This window comes from Plecotus auritus (assembly GCF_963455305.1).
Source record: "Plecotus auritus genome assembly, chromosome: 9".
Classification (NCBI taxonomy): Eukaryota; Metazoa; Chordata; class Mammalia; order Chiroptera; family Vespertilionidae; genus Plecotus; species Plecotus auritus.
Genome location: NC_137783.1, coordinates 83,987,670 through 84,005,425, shown reverse-complemented (window position 1 = coordinate 84,005,425; position 17,756 = coordinate 83,987,670). Strand labels below are relative to the sequence as shown.

The 17,756-nt window shown below is 38.4% G+C and overlaps 1 pseudogene across 1 annotated transcript in view; it reads right to left on the bottom strand.

The window, feature by feature from the left end:
* Positions 1-5,626: 5,626 nt before the first annotated feature.
* Positions 5,627-17,756, bottom strand: part of LOC308233579 (obg-like ATPase 1) — a 28,518-nt pseudogene continuing 16,388 nt past the window's right edge. Inside the window, exons 3-4 of the transcript in view lie at positions 6,262-7,040; positions 5,627-6,050 (exon numbers count right to left, since the gene is read on the bottom strand). The product of the transcript in view is annotated as an obg-like ATPase 1 (transcript). The remainder of the gene's footprint in view (positions 6,051-6,261; positions 7,041-17,756) is intronic.

Below are 17,756 nucleotides of genomic sequence, written 5' to 3'. Positions count from 1 at the left end.
AAAATCAAACATTTAAGAACAAAAATGGGAGGGGAAAAAAGCCATGAAGAACAATTATCATAAAATTAATCATTTATTTCTTACAGAAACTTTTAAAGCTGCAATGGTAATTTCTAGAGAGGGAATTAAGTGGGAGTAGAGTGGATACGTGAAAAAAGATGGCGAATGAGTGCACAAATAAAAATATAGATACTTGTAAATACTTATGTATGTCTCCTCCCCTCCATGCACAAATCAGGGGTTACCCTCTTGGTGAACAGCACTGAAAAAATTATGCAACATATTATCACTGAGAGGAATCTCAGAGATCATCAAAGGTTCATATGCTTTTTAGCTATGAAAACTTATTTTATTATCCAATTTTTATTTGAAATACTGAAATAGTTTAATATAGAATGTGTTTATTTTTTTATTTTATTACAGCTTATGTCCAATGTTATTTTGTAACATTTAGTTTCAGGTGTACAGCATAGAGGTTAGATAATCATGAACTTTATAAAGTGTTCTACCGCTATTTCCAGTACCCACCAGGCACCATAGTTATTATGATATTATTGACTACGTTGTATATGCTGTATTTTCCCATCCCCATGACTATTTTGGAACTATCAATTTGTATTTCTCAATCCCTTCACCTTTTTTATTGACCCCCGACTCCCTTCTGCAGCCATCCAGTTTGGTCCTTGGGGAGGAGGTGAGTGCAATTTCCACCTACTCTGGCCCCATCTTGGATCTGTCTGAACAGTTCTCTTCAAATGACATATTGCATGTAAGCTCCATGTGTATATGAAATAGATGAAAATGGAGCTTCTCTAGTTGAAGCAGGGACTAGAAGCTCCCCCGCTTAGATTATCCTCATCTCTGCCGGAAGCAGAGATGAGGATGACATAGTTTGAAAAACAGGCATCTCCTCATTTTATTCATATGACATCAGGACAATTGGAGCCCAGAGCAGTGAATTGATGTGCCCAAGATCATATAGTAAATATGCAGCAAAATTAAGCCTGCTGCCCAATCCTCTTAATTGCTCATTTTAACTTACTTCTACTGCATCATTCTATGCCAGTCTAATCATTATTATTTAGTTCACTGAAATTTTCTTGGGAAAATATTTCGTATGTCCCAAATAAATTTTAAGCAAACATTTGAGTGCCTGAGTCATATGTTTAAAATGTATCCTTCCCAGGCTCTTCTTGGCTATGCAAAATTACCAGTTGCCAATTTAATAAACTTGCAGACATGCATGCCTCCCAAATTGTGAACCCATAGGAATGGAAACTGATAGCATGTTCCATTCTTCCCCACCCCCAGTAAAAGTCATCAAAAAAGCCAAGTATAATTTCTGAACCTCAGGCTTACTTCCATCAAACCAGAAAGAAAGAAAGTTGTAGCATCATCTGCTTTTACTCTAACTCCTTTCCATGTCTCAGACCTTCTTCAAGCTGAGTTGCTAATTAGCACTAACATAACCTGGATGCAGGTGAACAGCTGGACATATTAGTATTAAAGAGAAGAAATAATTGGCAAACTAGGCAATTGAACCCAGATGATCAATTAAATGATGCTTTGGAGAACATTTTGTTGGTCACCTCTATATTTTTATTTTCTCCAAACAAAGAATTCCTATAAATAAGCTTTTAAATCAAACACCCAAGGAAGACTGGAGTGGATATGGGAAATGCTCATGCTACCACATGATGGCCAACCCCATTTTAACCATCTGAGTGACAAGAGTAAAACCCCCACTCAGTGCTTTGTGTGAAACTTTGGGTCAAAGTTTCACACAAAGCACTGAGTGGGGGTTTTACTCTTGTCACTAATACCATAAATTTGCCAGGACCCCCATCTATTGTTGCAGCCTGAACACCGGGACTCGGAAAAGCATGATAAGAGGCCTATATCAGTCAGCGTTCTCTAGAGAAACAAAACCAATAGGAGATATATTTACTTACTTATTTTATTCAGTCATTAATTCAAATGAATTGGTTCACATAATTACAGAGGCTGAGAATTCCCAAGATCTGCAGCATAAAGGCCTGAGACCATAAAACCTGGTGGTTTCAGTTCTCATCTGAGTCCCAGCCCAAAGGCAGAAGAGCAATGTCCCAGCTCGACCATCAGGCAGAGAGAGTGAATCCTGTCTTGCTCAGCCTTTGGTTCTATTTAGGTCTTCAGTGGATTGGATGAGGCCCATCCATATTGAGGAGGAGGATGTACTTTATTCAGTCTACTGATTCAAATGTTAATCCACAAACACTCTTACAGACACATTCCAAAATGATGTTTAACCAAGCATCTAAGCACCCTGTAGTCCAATCGAGTTAACATATTTAACCATCACACAGCTTGAGGATGGAATAAGGTCTTCACCAGAGGTGCCCTGAAAGCATATTGCTACACACACAAACTGGAGTCTAAATCACTGGGAGTCCATCTTACAGAGGCCATTCTTGGACTCAAAATGTCTGTGGAGGAGGCCACTGCAATGACTCCTAGCTATGACTTAAACATTCCTCTTGAGTGAAGCCATTGGCTATATGGGAAGAAATATGGTTTTTGAACACTAACACCTGTTAAGGATGAAAAAGTGTTCTGAAGCATTTTTATGTTCTTTTGGTTAATAACAAATTCATGGAGAAGAGGAGAAAAGAAATTAGAAACATTTTTGTCTCATGATGATTTGGCAGGACAAACGGCATGCTTTGGCAGTTTCTTTACTTCGGTGGCATCATAAGAGTACACCAGTTTCAGGCTTTCATCTGGAAATAAGGTCTCGGGGAATAGAGAAGATTCAAAGCCTGATTTTTCTTTGAAACAAGTTGATTCTATGATATTAATAAAGATTCTCTTTCTCATATAAAGCTGCTTTAGAATATAAAAGCCTAGAGGAATTGATCCCTGTGCAGTATTTGCAGGAAGGAGAAGGCAGGAGTATTTAATGATCATTTTAAAAGAATTTTTACTGTCCTGGTTAGTCTAAGTTGGCCTCTTAGGCATGTGATTTGGCAAAGATCCATTATTCACTCATTTTCCTAACTTTCTTTGAGTAATCATAATTTTCCATTGACCTAGAATTTCTCTAGCTCAGGACGGACCTCGGCCCAATAGAGAATCAGAGAATAGAATTAAAATACTATTCCTTTAATTCTTTATTGTAATGTATATTTAGACAAGGAGTCTCCTCACTTACCAACTATCAAGTTTTTGGCATAATTCATCCTAAGTGACCTGTCAAAAGTCTGTAGCAGGCAAATTCACCTCAAAAGTAGCTTAAATTAATAAAGTCAAACAGAAACTAAAAAAAAAAAAGAAGCAGCCAACCTATTATTTAGCAAAACAGAACAGCAATGCGCTTGGTTCTAAACTTGGTTTTGAGTTAAAAATCTGAAGGTTAAAATGTTTGAAAGCATTTTCCCGCCTCCCTCCTCCTGATCCTCTAGTATGCTCGTGAAGGAAGTGGCATGTTTGCGCTGCGTTGGGTGACTCAGGAAACACATCTGAGTTATAGAGTGTTATGTGCTTTTGGAAGAAGGAAGGTGCTGTCAGAATAGAAAAATGTTGTTCTTACCTTTTTCCATGGCACTTGCATATTAGTCCACAGTTTGCGACCATGTTTTATAGTTGGCTGACTACTTTCTCCTTCTCTCAGTCCCTGCCCTTTTATTAAACAAAACCCTTGCATGTTCTGGGAAGTGTTGGCAACTCACCCAGGTCACTGTCATCCAGGCAGTGTTGGGATATGCTGAAAAAATCCCAAGGCTGGAACTTTAGAGCAGCTCTGGCCACTGCGGATTATGTGTAGTGGGCTCTGCACAAGTCCACACCAGATGTGGGTGTGGGCCAAGGGCAGTGAGCACAGCTGCTAGAAGAGAAGTGAGCTGCAGTCTCCTCAGCAAATGCTAAAATCTCTTCCTCCCTCACCCCCACCTCTCACCAAGACTCCCTGGCTATTTCTGCCATCTCTCTCTTTGTTCTTCTATCTGTAACCAACCTGTCTCTATTTCATCATCTCGGATTCATTCATTCAACAAATATTTATTAAGCACCTACTATTCAAGGCACTCACTCTTCACCACACTCAGTCTGTCCTTCATCCTCACTTCTTCCTGAAACTAGTTTAAACAAGAGCACCTGTCTATTGTCCAACCCAGGGTCACATTTCCAGTGCTCTCTCTGCAGCATCTGAGTGTTGATCTCTGTATTTCATAAAACATTCTCATCCATTGCTTTCCTTGATAACCCTCCCTCCCCATTTTGATCCTTCTTGGCCTCTTTCTTGTTCCTTGCCCTTTTTCTGCCTCTTCAATATTTATATGCCCAAAGGTTGCATTGTTAAACCTCTTTTAATTCTACATACCCCTCTGGGTTACCCCACGTCTTCTTAAGGCTTCAGTTAAACTTACTCTGAGGGCTAAAAATTTAGCCTACATTTTTCTCTTGAACTCCAGACATATTTAGTCAACTGCTTGCACAATACAACCATCTGTTCTGATTACTACAGTTGCACAGCAAGTCATCCCACATGCTAGTGGCATAAAACAACCATTGGTTGGGTCAGAAATTCAGGACACAATAAAGACAGTTGTTTCTGCTGCATGATATCTGGGACCTCAGCGGAGATGACTTAAAGTCTGGAATGATTTGGCTAATGGAGACTGGAAATATCTGCACTCACATGGCTTATGGTTGACGTCTGTGACTGTCACATGTCTGTTGGCTAGAATCTCATCTGAGTCTGTCAGCCAGAATACCTACAAATGGCTGTTCCATGTGGCATAGACTTCCTCACAGCATGGCAACCTCAGTATCATTAGACTTCTCACATGGAAGCTCAGGGCTCCAAAAGTGGATGTCCCAGCTAACAATGCAGAAGCCACTTCCCCTTTTATGACCTCGCCACAGGAAGCACTCAGTGTCACTTCCATCACTTCATATTTGTGACAAGCAAATCACAAGCCCTCCCATATTCATAAAGAGAGGATTCAACTCTACCTGGTGACAGGGTGTGGGTGGCAGAAGAGTACACAGGACAGGAGATATTGCTGTAGCTGTCTTTGGAAAGTACAGTTTGTCCTATCAATCCCTTCTACCCCCATCCTCATGGTACTCCATCTATATGGATGTATCACAGTGCCATACACATGCTTTGTCCTCTGTGCTTTTGCACATACTGTTCCCTCTGACTAGAGCATCTTTTGCCTGAACCCTTACTATCACCTCTTTATTTTTGTCAAATGTTTTATTGAGTGTAGACATCTGGAGTACTATAAACCATGCATTACCTGTAGATTCAAAAAGGAGCAACCACATTGTCCACACTCAAATGTGTCAGTCTTGGCATACATGATGGAGATTAATGAAGTATCAAGAGAAGACTATGGTTCCTGAAAAGCTTCTACAATTTGGAGTAGGGTCTTAATCATGAGAAAAGTAAAGCTGTTCACATTAGGGAACTTGCATTTTATTGGAGGTACACAGCATTTTGATTTTAAAACAAATAAAACTAAATCTTTTTGTAGAAGAGTCCCATCCCCCCAACTTTATCCCTTCAGTTTTCAGAAATTTTAATTTTAAAAAATCATATGCCTTTTGGAAATTATACATTTATCTGAGTAATAACTAAAATTTATTTCTCTTTCAGTTGCTGAGGTATATTAAATTTTAAGAAAATAGTATCTCCATCTCCAGCAATATAATTTCTCCCTCGCTGTCTGTACTTTTCAGCAGCCTGGACTGCATTTTCAGAACCTTCCTCTTTAAAATCTTCGTATTTCATTACTTGAGCCACAATGAATCCTTTCAAAATCTGTGTGAATCTTTCCTGCAGCTTGAGGAGCATTCGTCCCCTCTGAGTCCATGCATGCACTTCACCCAGCTGCAGTGGAAAGTGTTCTAGTTGGAGTGCTGCAAATCCAGCCTTAATGATCTTTGGCAAAGCACTTTGTGTCATGTTCTCTTGCAGACACCTCCGTCTCTCCTCAGCACTCAGTTCTTGCAACTTGAGTTCCAAGGCTCCATTGAAAGGAATGACCAAGGTACCTGGGGCATACCTGTTCACAAACTCTTTAATTTTTTGAAATATGTTTTTATTGATTTTAGAGAGAGAAGAAAGGAGAGGGTGAGAGAGAAACATCGACGTCAGAGAGAAACATCAAGTGGTTGCCCTCCATATCACAATTCAACCTGGGCCTGTGCTTTGACCGGAAATCAAATTAACAACCTTTTGGTGCACTGGACGATGCTCAACTAACTGAGCCACACTGGCCAGTAAAAAACTCTTTAGTTTTTATCAACCATTTTTTTCCCTTTCTAATGTAGTTTTGTTCAGAAAGATTAACCAAGTATACCATTGGCCTTCAAGTCAGAAATAAGTGTTCAATCGCTTTGTCATTCCAATTATAATAGAAGCGAACAGGTTTCTTTTTATCTATAGCCCAGGACTTAACTTTTCACATTATGTCGTCATTCAGGTTTTAGTTTTTTACCTCCTTCTCTCATAGCCACTTTTTCTAGTTTATCTAGACCCAATAATTTCTTCATTTTTAACCGAAGCTCTTCGTGTATTTTTCTATATCTCAAACAGGATCTATACTTTTTCAATATGCGTGATACCATTATCTTCAAAAGCACATGTTAGATGAACGATCCCATCACAGGCACTAACTTGAGATAAAAAGGCACTTCCCAGGCCTTGTCTATTGTGAGCTTCTTTCACAAGACCAGCGCTGTGCCCTGTCCTTCACATTTAGAAAGGCAGGGGTTTTGCTTGCTGGTTTGTGGTACTGGCAAAGGCAATCAAGCCTTTCATCTGGCACAGGCACTCTGCTCTCATTAGGATCTATAGTGCAGAAGGGGAAGGTTTCTGCTGAAGCCTGACTATTGGTTAATACATTAAAGAAGGTAGATTTACCAACATTTAGCAATCCAATGATACTAATTTTCCAAGAGGTTCCAAATCTTCCAATGACGGGGGGTAGTTTAATTCCATCACCTCCCTTTTTGGGGAGGCATCGTGCTCCATGCAAGCCATGACACGGTGTCTCAGAGGCAGTGGCATATGGGTCCTACCAGCAGTGGGCAGGGGTGGGGAAGGCCAGCGCCCCACCACCTCCTGATTGTTTTGTTTGTTTTATTGTTGACAGTATTACATTTTCTCCTGCCCCCCCCCCCCACCCAGCCCCAGGCCTGTATCACACTACTGTCTGTATCCATGGGCAATGCATATATGCATATATGTTCTTTGGTTAATCTCTTCTCTTCCCCTCCATGCCCTTCCCCTCTCAGGTCTGTCAGTCTGTTCCATGCATCCATGCTCTGGACCTGATTTTTTTATATAACTTCTATTTGTCCTTCAAGCTTCATCTCAGATGCCACTTTATTCAGATCCAAGTTTGTCCTTAGGAGAGAGACAGTGTCTACCACCTCATCCTGCTTTCCTCCCTGTTAGTTCCTCTTATTCATCCAACACTGGATGTGGGGATGGACATCCCATGCCTGAATCCTGAGTCACTTAACATAAGATCAAAGTCTGGTGCAAACTTGAGCAAATGTTTAGCTTCATAAAGCTTTAGTTTCCATATCTATAAAATGAAGACATACATTTGAAATACATTTACTATAAAGGCATTCATTGTCTATATTTCTATACTTTCTTGTTTTTATGGTTATAATTTGTATACATTCATTATTTAGCAGCCAGTCTTAAGTACAAGCATTTGCATAGGATGTTCTATATTTAGCATAGTTCATTATTTCTCTCCAAACATATGCTTTCACTCCTACTAATGGGAGAGGAAAGCTTTCTGCGTTCAAAAAGATACTTGCCCCAGCTGTCTCTCCTACGAGTGCACCTCTCTTCTCTATTGTACCATTGGTCCAAGAAGAGCAGCTAATTCAGCATAATTACTACCACATATGACTTTTATTTCTCACCTTGGCTTCATTAACCACATTGCGTGGCACTCACCATGCATGGTTTTGGTCTACTCTGAGGATTGAATATAGGGTTCCTGTCCTTAAATAAGAAATAAGCTCTGTTGAAATATTTGCAGTGAAGGAAACATGTTTTTGTAGTGATTTTTGAGGTGGTATTGATGCAGGCATTCTGGGGGTCCTGGGACCTGAGGGACTGAGGGTCCATGATCCAGTGTGGGTTCGAGGCTTCACACAGGAAAGAATTCAAACACAACCCAGCATAGAGTTTAAAGATAACTCAGTTGGTTGGAACATCATCCTGATACGCCAAGGTTGTAGGTTTGATCTCTATTCAGGACACATACAAAAATCAACCATTGAATGCATAAATAAGCGGAACAACAAATTAATGTTTCTCTCTCTTTCTCTTCCCCCCTTTATCTCTAAAATAAATTTTTAAAACTTTAAATAAATAAATAAAAGTAAGTTTATTAGTGAAGCAGTGAGACAGGGAATGGGCTACTCCACACACAGAGCAGCCTCCCTTTAGTGTAATTTGCTTCCTTTATTGAGATTCATTTAATCAGGGGATAGGGTTTTCATTAAGGAAAGGAATATTTAAAATGTTCCCTTGGAAATGAATGGAGATTTCTCAGAGGAACTACATTAGCCATGTTGTGTCCTTATATGGGCTTTTCATTTCTGATAATGGCAGTGCAGGGTGTGTCACTGAGCATGCTGATGCATTAAAATGAGCATAAAATGAGGCTAGGAGTTACCGTAAGGTGAAATTAGGCACCATGTTGGATCCAGCTGGTCTCTTCTGGTTTTAAGCTATAAATCTGGTTGTGGTATGGGGTGGGGGTGTCTTCCTTCTTCTTGATAGTTTATGTAGCTTTTATCGATTGCAGCTGTTCTGCCACATGCCTTATCTCTGTATTTTGGTTTTGTGGTATTTTTTTCTGTTTTTGTTTTGTTTCTTTTCATTGAATTTTTATAACTTGCCAGGAAGTTACTATTTGAACAATTTGTATGGATGGGTTGCTTGTTTTATGCAACACTATGTCAAGGATGAGAAGCTTTCAGTGTTGTTTCAATGCCATATGTGAAATGGGTTGAAATTCCAGCTCCATACCTGTCTGAGTAGAGTACAGAAAATAAATAGAAGGAATTGAATAAAACCATTCTAAGAATGGAACAAGTGACTTAACTGAAAGAGGCAATGAGGTCTCTATATGGTCCTTTTCAATCACTGGTTAATCAGAAAATTGGAAGAACGTTTCAAAAATTAGTGAATAGTTAGATTAAGGTGACTATTATTCCACGATTTTATAATAAAATGCCCAAGAAGATATACTCCACTGCAATTGCTGCACAGCTCTCCAAGCTGCATTCTCAGGGCTTTAGAGGAGAACAGAATTTGAAGAGCCCATCTCTGTGGATGAAAAATGTAGTGTTCTCCATTCAGTGTGAAGCTGGGTAGTGTAAGTGTGACTGGGAACAAAGAGAACCCAAAAATATGACCTATGCTAAAGCTGTTTGAATCTCCACCAATACATAGAGAGAGATTATATATCAGAATTTTCTTAATCTGTTCTTTCAAATTCAAAATCTGGTTTGTCTCTATCTCCAATAGTCTGTATTTGTTCTCATTCACATCCCTTCAGTATTCAGACTGGAGCTGTTGTATTAGCAGGTCAATTAAGGAGGCAAAGCAAGCCAACAAGAATGAGTACATAGAAAGTTTTAAAAAGCGGTTGAACAAGTATAGACATCATGCATCCACATTCTCATAGGAAACAGTATTGGGGATCTGAACTGGATCCCTGTGTGCCTGTGATTACAGTAATCTGTAGTAGAAGAATTTAATTTCATAGCTTAAAGCTAACACCCATCTCTGTTCTTAGACATTGCCATAAGAATTTAAACAGTGTTTAAAGTAGGAATGTGGAGGAGAATACATGATGGCAGGCAGAGTAGGTGGAAGCTACACTCATTTCCTCGCAGGACCAAATAGGAATTACAATTAAATTATAGAACAATCATACTGAATAACCAACTGAAGACTAGCTGAATAAAAAGTCTTATAACCAAGAATTTATACAGAAGAAACCAAATTGAGACTGCTCCTAACAGATTGTCCAGGAGCAGGCACAGGCAGTGTCAGCCATTGGCCTGCACCAAAGTCCCTCCCAAAAGACCCAGAACCAACAGACAACATCAGAGCAGGATCCAATAAGCTTCACAAGTGGCATGTGCAAAGGGAGATCTCAGCAGGCACCAAAAACTGCTGAGGCAAATTCTGCTTCATGTGCTCAGCATCTGTATAGCAGCTCACAAGTCATGGTCAGGGTTGAGCCTCAAAGTCAGCCAGCCTGATGGTCAATCTCAGGCAGAAAAGGGCCAACAGAAATCAAAACTCAATTACAACAGGAGAGTCCACATAATCCACACAAGGGACATTCTAGGAGCATCCAGCTCAGGTGATCAAGAAAACTGCACCAATGGACTACACAGAACACTTTACTATGTAAGGCCACCCCACGAAGACAAGGAGGCAACTGAAGTAGGGAAACAAAGAAACAGGCCCCAAATGAAAGAACAGAAGAAATATACAGAAAATTTCCAGCAATTTATCAGATTTAGAGTTCAAAGTAATGGTCATAAGGATGCTCAACAACATGAAAAAGGACAAAAAACAAATAAACAAATAAAAAACTCACATAAAAAAGGACTAGTCAGAAATGAAGAATACAATATCTGAAATGAATAATATACTGGAAGGAATAAATAGGCTGGATAAAGCAGAGAACTTAATCAGTGATTTAGAAGACAAGATTTTAAAAAAAAAACAATCAGAACAAAAAAAAACACAAAAAAGAATTTTGAAAAATGAGAATAGTTTAAGGGACCTTTGAAACAACATGAAGTGTAACAACATCCACATCATAGGAATATCAGAAAAATAAGAGAAAGAGCAAGGGAATGAGAACCTATTTGAAGAATTAATGACCAAAAATGTCCCTAACCTGGTAAAAATAATAATAATAATAACACACAAGTCCAGGAAGCTCAGAGAGTCTCATACAAGATAAACCCAAAGAGGCCCACACCAAGTCATAATTAAAATGCCAAAGTTCAAAGACAAAAAAATATTTAAAGACATTATTTTAAAAAGGCAGTTAGTTTTCTACATGAGAGTTCCCATAAGACTGTCAGCTGAAATCTCAGAAACATTTCAGGTCAGAAAGGATTGGCATGAAATATATAAAGTATTGAAAATCAAGACTACATTATCCAGCAAGGCTATCATTTAAACTTAAAGAAGAAATAAAGATCTTCCCAGACAAGAAAATGCTAAAGAAGTTTGTTACCATGAAAGCAACATTATAAGAAACGTTAAAGGATCTGCTTTAAGAAGAAAAAGAAGGAGCAAAGTTAAAATAATAATATGACAATAAATACATACCTATCAATAATCACTTTAAATATAAATAGCTTAGATGCTCCAATTAAAAGACATAAGATAGCTGAGTGGATAAGAATAAAAGACCCATCCATATATAGGCAGTGTAGAAGAAACCTACCTGAGAATGATAGATACACACTGACCAAAAGTAAAGTCATTTCATGCAAATGAAAAAGAAAGAAAAGCTGGGGTAGCAATACTTATATCTTACTAAATAGACTTTACAATAAATACTAAAATAAGAGACAAAGAAGGATACTACATAATGTTAAATGAAAAAATCCAACTAAAGGATATAACCCTTGTAAACATTTATTCATGCAATGTAGGAGCAAGACCTGGTTCTTTGAGAAAAAAAAATAAACAAGATTGACAAACCTTTAAGCAGGCTCATCAAGAAAAAAAGAGAGAGAGCCCAAATAAGTAAAATCAGAAATTAAAGAGAAGAAGTACCACAGAAATACAAAGGATTGTAAGAAAATATTTGAACAACTGTATGCCAACAAATTGGACAATCTGGAAGAAATGGATAAATTCCTAGAAACATAAATCTTCCAAAAATGAATCAGAAAGAATCAGAGAATCTAAATAGATTACAACTAGTGAAATTTAAGCAGTAATCCAAAACTCCACCCTAGCAAGTTTGGCTCAGTGGAGAGAGCATCAGCCCATGGACTGAAGGATCCTGAGTTCAATTCCAGTCAAGGACATGTACTTTGGTTGCAGGCTCTTGCAGGCTCAATTACTGGCCCTGGTCAGGGCTTGTGTAGGAGGCAAATAATCAATGTGTCTCTTACATTGATGTTTTTCTCTCTGTGTGTCTCCCCCTCCTTTCTACTCTCTCTCTCTCAAAATTAATAGAAAAATATCCTCGGGTGAGGATTAATAACATCAACCACAAAAAATCTCCCAACAAACAAAAGTCCTGGACTGTATGGCCTCACAGGTGAATTTCACTAAACATTCAAAGAAAAACTAACATCTATCCTTCTCAAACTACTCCAAAAAAATTCAAGAGGAGGTAAGAATGCCAAGATCATTTTATGAAACCAGATAAAAACACTACAAAGAAAGAAAACTATAGGCCAATATATTTGAGGATACTAAAATCCTCAACAAAATACTATCAAACCACATGCAGTAATACATTAAAAAGATGATACACCATGATCAAGTGGGATTTATTCTCAGGATGCAAGGTTGGTACAATATCCACAAATCAATTAATGTGAGACACCACATAAATGTAATTAAGGGTAAAAATCATATGATCATATTGATAGATGCAGAAAAAGCATTCGACAAAATTCAGTACCTATTTATGAAAAAAAACTCTCAGCAAAGTGAGAAAAGAGGGAAACATACATCAATGTAATAAAGGCCATATATGACAAATGCTCAGCCAAAATTATATGTAATAGGCAAGAATGACAAGCATTTCCCTACAATCAGGAACAAGACAGGGATGTCCATTTTCACCAATCTAATTCAACATAATATTCAAAATCCTAGACACAGCAATCAGACAAGAAGAAGAAGAAATAAAAGTCATTTAAATTGAAAAGGAACAAGTAAAACTGTTGTTATTTGCAGATAACATGATACTGTATGTAGAGAACCCTAAGGATTCCAATAAAAACCTACTAGAATTGATAAATAAATTCAGCGAAGTAGCAAGACACAATAATATCCAGAAATCAGTTGCATTTTTATACACTGATAATAGACTATTAGAAAGAGAAACTAAGAAAGCAATTCCATTGGCAATTGCCTTAAAAAAATAAAATATCTATGAATGAATTTAACCAAGAATGTTAAAGTTATAAAATACTGAAAAGAAATTGAAGAAGCTACAAACGAGTGGAAACATATACTGTGTTCATGGATAGGAAGAATTAACATTATTAAAATGCCCATAACACCCAAAGCAATCTATAAATTCAGTGCAATTCCTGTCAAAATACCAAAGGCATATTTCACAGAATTAGGACAAATATTCCAAAAATTTATATGGAACCACAAAAGACCTCAAATGGCCACAGCAATCATGAAAAAGAAGAGCAAAGTTGGAATAATCACACTACTTCGTATCAAACTATACTACCATGCCATAGTAATCAAAACATCATGGTGCTGGCATAAAAACAGACATATGAGTCAATGGAACAAAATAGGGAGCCCAGAAATAAACCCATGTCTATGTGGTCAGTTAATATTTGACAAATGAGGTAAAAACATACAATGGGGTAAAAGTCTATTCAAAAAATAGTGTTGGGAAAACTGGACAGATACATGCAAAAAAAATGAAACTAGACTGCCTTCTTATACCATATCTATATATATAAAAGCCTAAGCGACCTTTGCGACAGAACAACCAGAATGACCAGTCAACCAGTCGCTATGATGTGTACTGATCACCAGGGGGCAGATGCTCAAGGCAGGAACTGCCCCTTGGTGGTCAGTGCACTCCCACAGGGCAAGCACTGTTCAGCCAGAAGCCAGGCTCACGGCTGGCGAGTGCAAGCTGCGGCGGCGAGAGCCTCTCCTGACTCCGTGGCAGCACTACCAAGCAGCTGCAGCAGGCACACAGGCCAGGATGAGCACAAGCAGTGTGGCGCCTGGCCTCGGTTCTGGCTCCTCCCTGGCTGCCTGCTGCTTGGCGCACTGCTACATCCCTGAGGGGTCCCAGATTGCAAGAGGGTGTAGGCCGGGCTGAGGGACACCCCTCCTCCAGTGCACCAATTTCATGCACAGGGCCTCTAGTTAATAAATAAACCAGTACTGGCTAGGCTATGAAGAAAAGGGAACCCTCCTGCACTGTTGGTGTAAATGCAGATTAGTGCAGCCTCTGTGGAAAGCAGTATGGAGTTACTTCAAAAAATTAAAAATGGAACTGCCTTATGACCCAACAATTACACTTTTGGGAATATATATTAAGAGACCCAAAAATACTAATTCCAAATAATGTATACACCCCTATGTTCAGTGCAGTGCTATTTACAAGAACCAAAATTGGGAAGCAGCCCAAGTGTCCATCAGTGGTGAAAAGCTGTGGTGAATTTACAGAATGGAATACTACTATGCAGTAAAAAAGAAGGAACTCTTACCCTTTGCAACAGCATGGATTGACCCAGAGAGCATTATGCTAATTGAAATAAGCCAGTCAGAGAAAGACAAGTACCATATGATTTCACTCATATGTGGAATCTAATGAACTAAATAAACTAACAAAATAGAAATAGACTCATAGATAGAAAAGCTACTGACAGCTGTCTGAGGGGAAGTGAATTTCAGGACTGGGTAAAATAGATAAAGGTATTAAGCAAAAAATAAACCTCAAAGACACAGATAACAGTATGGTGATTACCAGAAGGGGGCATGGGATGGGTAGAAGAGGGTTCAGAGGGGATAAATAGTGATAGGGACTTGACTTAGGGTGGTGAATATAATACAATATACAGATGATCTATTATAGAATTGTACACCTAAAACCTATATAATCTTATATTTCAATGTCACCCCAATAAATTCAATAAAGAAGAAAAAATAAATAAAGTAGGAAAGTGGGAACAGGATTTCAAAGCCAAAAAGGAAGTTGTAAAATATTTAATTCAATACAATATTTTACAAATCTGAAATAAACTTTTTCTAGATTTCTGGACTACATTTGGTCTCTAGTTATATGTTCCATGGTACACTGTACTTTTACTTAATAGTACTTATCTACATACACTGAGTGGCCAGATTATTATGATCTCTGAACACTTAATAATCTGGCCATTCGGTGTATATCCTATATAATAAAAGGCTAATATGCAAATTTTCCCCTCGACCAGAAGGCAGGCCGGCCAACCACCCATGTCCCCTCCTCCTGGCCAGGCTGGCAAGACCCCCCACCCATGCATGAATTCATGCACCAGGCCTCTAATATACACACACACACACACACACACACACACACATATATATATACACACACACACACACACACACACACATATATATGTGTGTTATATGAACATATAACAAATTATGTAATAATCTAGTTATGATTATAATTAAAAATAAATGATGTAACAATTTGTGCAATATCTCTATCCCCAGTACTCTATGTTCCAAAAGGGGCCTGTATATGTGTGTGTATATGTATACACACACACACACATACACACACACACTGAGTGGCCAGATTATTATGTGTTCAGAGATCATAATAATCTGGCCACTCAGTGTGTATGTGTGTGTGTGTATATATATATATATATATATGTGAAGAGGTAATATGCAAATTAGGCCAGGACACTGTAACGGGTCACAACCAGACAGGAGGAGATTGCGCACGCAGGTGAGGCCCAGAGTAGAGATGGAGACAGAGACAGGAGAGCCTGCCTGAGCCAGTGCAGCAGCTTGGGCGGCCCCGGAACAGACACAGGCAGGGTGGCTGGGGGACGCTGCGAGCAGGCGCGGGTCTCAGCCACCCGCCGGGTGCCTCCTCACACGGCAGGAGGTGGGGCAACTCCTCGCAAGATTGAAATCGCACGCTGGGCCTCTAGTTATGATTATAATTAAAAATAAATTATGTAACAGTTTGTGCAATATCTCTATCTCCAGTACTCTCTATGTTCCAAAAGGGGCCTGTATCTCAGACTGCTTTACAGTAGGTCCTGAATAATATTTGTTTAATTTGTTGAATAAAAGCTGAGCTCAGAAAAATTGAAAAAAAAAATTAAGTGAATGTCTTAGCCCCAACACGCAGCTCATTCCCAATCCCCAGTGCAGTGTTGTAGCTTGTGAGTGGAGAAATGAAATGAAGGAGAATTGAGGAAGTTTATCTGTTGCCTCAGGTTTTCCAGGAGTCTATGAAATAACAAAGTATGCACATTTCATCTCATCTTAGGATGTTTACCATATACCCAACCCCACTTATTCAATAAACATTTCTTGAGTACCTACCAAAGTCAGGCACCAAGTTCAACACTGGAGATACAAATAGTGAGGCAAAAGTAATGAGCATGACAAACTTGTTTCTACCATATACTTGTGCACCTATGGTTTGTCTATCAAGGCACTGCTACCAGGTCTGCACATGGCTGGGTCCTTCCCCACATTTACATCATGACTTAAATGTCATCTCTTCCAATAAGATGTCCCTAACCACCCCCTAGTCACAGTGTGTCCAACAATCATGTTGTATGTTCTCTATAAAACTTAACAATTCCAATTTTTCCTTATTGTTTATTTGATTATACTGTAATTTATTCTTTCCTCGCCCCCCCGCCCCCCGAAATACACACATACACCCAAACTAGACTGTGGCTCCTTGAAAGCAAGGACCCCGCATCTTGTTCCTTAAATCTTCACTGCCTATATTAACATCTGTTCATCCATGAATATGTGTTAAATGCAATAGTAGCCTAGATCACATGTGATTGTGGCCTAGAATGTGATGTGTGGCTGGAGCACACTGAGAGTGAAAAGCAACCCAAGAGCTTAAGAATATCCCTACAAGAATTCTTCTTTTTACTACCTTCAAAGTTTTCCTTTGAAATCAGTTTGGTATACATTCTTATTCCCTTTAACATGAGATACTTTTTTTATTCAATAACAAAGATGCCCACTTTCACGACTTCTATTCAACACAGTACTTACTAAAAATAATAGCCAGAACAATTAAGCAAGAAAAAAATAAAAGTCATCCAAATTGAAAAGGAAGAAGAAAAATGACCTGCATTTGCAGCCAACATGCTCTTATAAGTAAAAAACCCAAAAAATTAAACAAAAAAATTTTTCAGCATAGTTGCAGGATACAAAATCAACATACAAAAATCAGTTGTATCTCCCTGCACTAACAATGATCAATGCAAAAAAAGAAACAATTCCATTTACAATAGCCCAAAAAGAATAAAATACCTAGGAATAAATTTAATCAAGAAGGTAAAAAATGTATACCCTGAAAATTACAGAACATTACTGAAAGAAATTAAAGGAGACACAAGTAAATGTAAAGGCAAACTGTGCTTGTGGATTGGAAAACCTAATATTGTTAAAATGTCAACATTATTCAAAATAATCTATGGATTAAATTCAATCTCAAACCCCAAACAGCGTTGTTGTTGTTTTGTTTTGTTTTTGTTTTTGTTTTTTAGAAATAGAAAAATCTTCCCTAAAATTCATGCTAAATCTCAAGGAACTCTGAATAGCCAAAACAATCTTGAAAAAAAAGACCAAAGTCAAAGGTCTCATACTTAACTGATTTCAAAACTGGCATAAGATAGATCTATAAGCCAATTAAATAAAATAGAGAGCCCAGAAATAAATCCTCACTTGTATGGTCAAATAATTCTCTACAAGCATAGCAATACCATTCAATGGG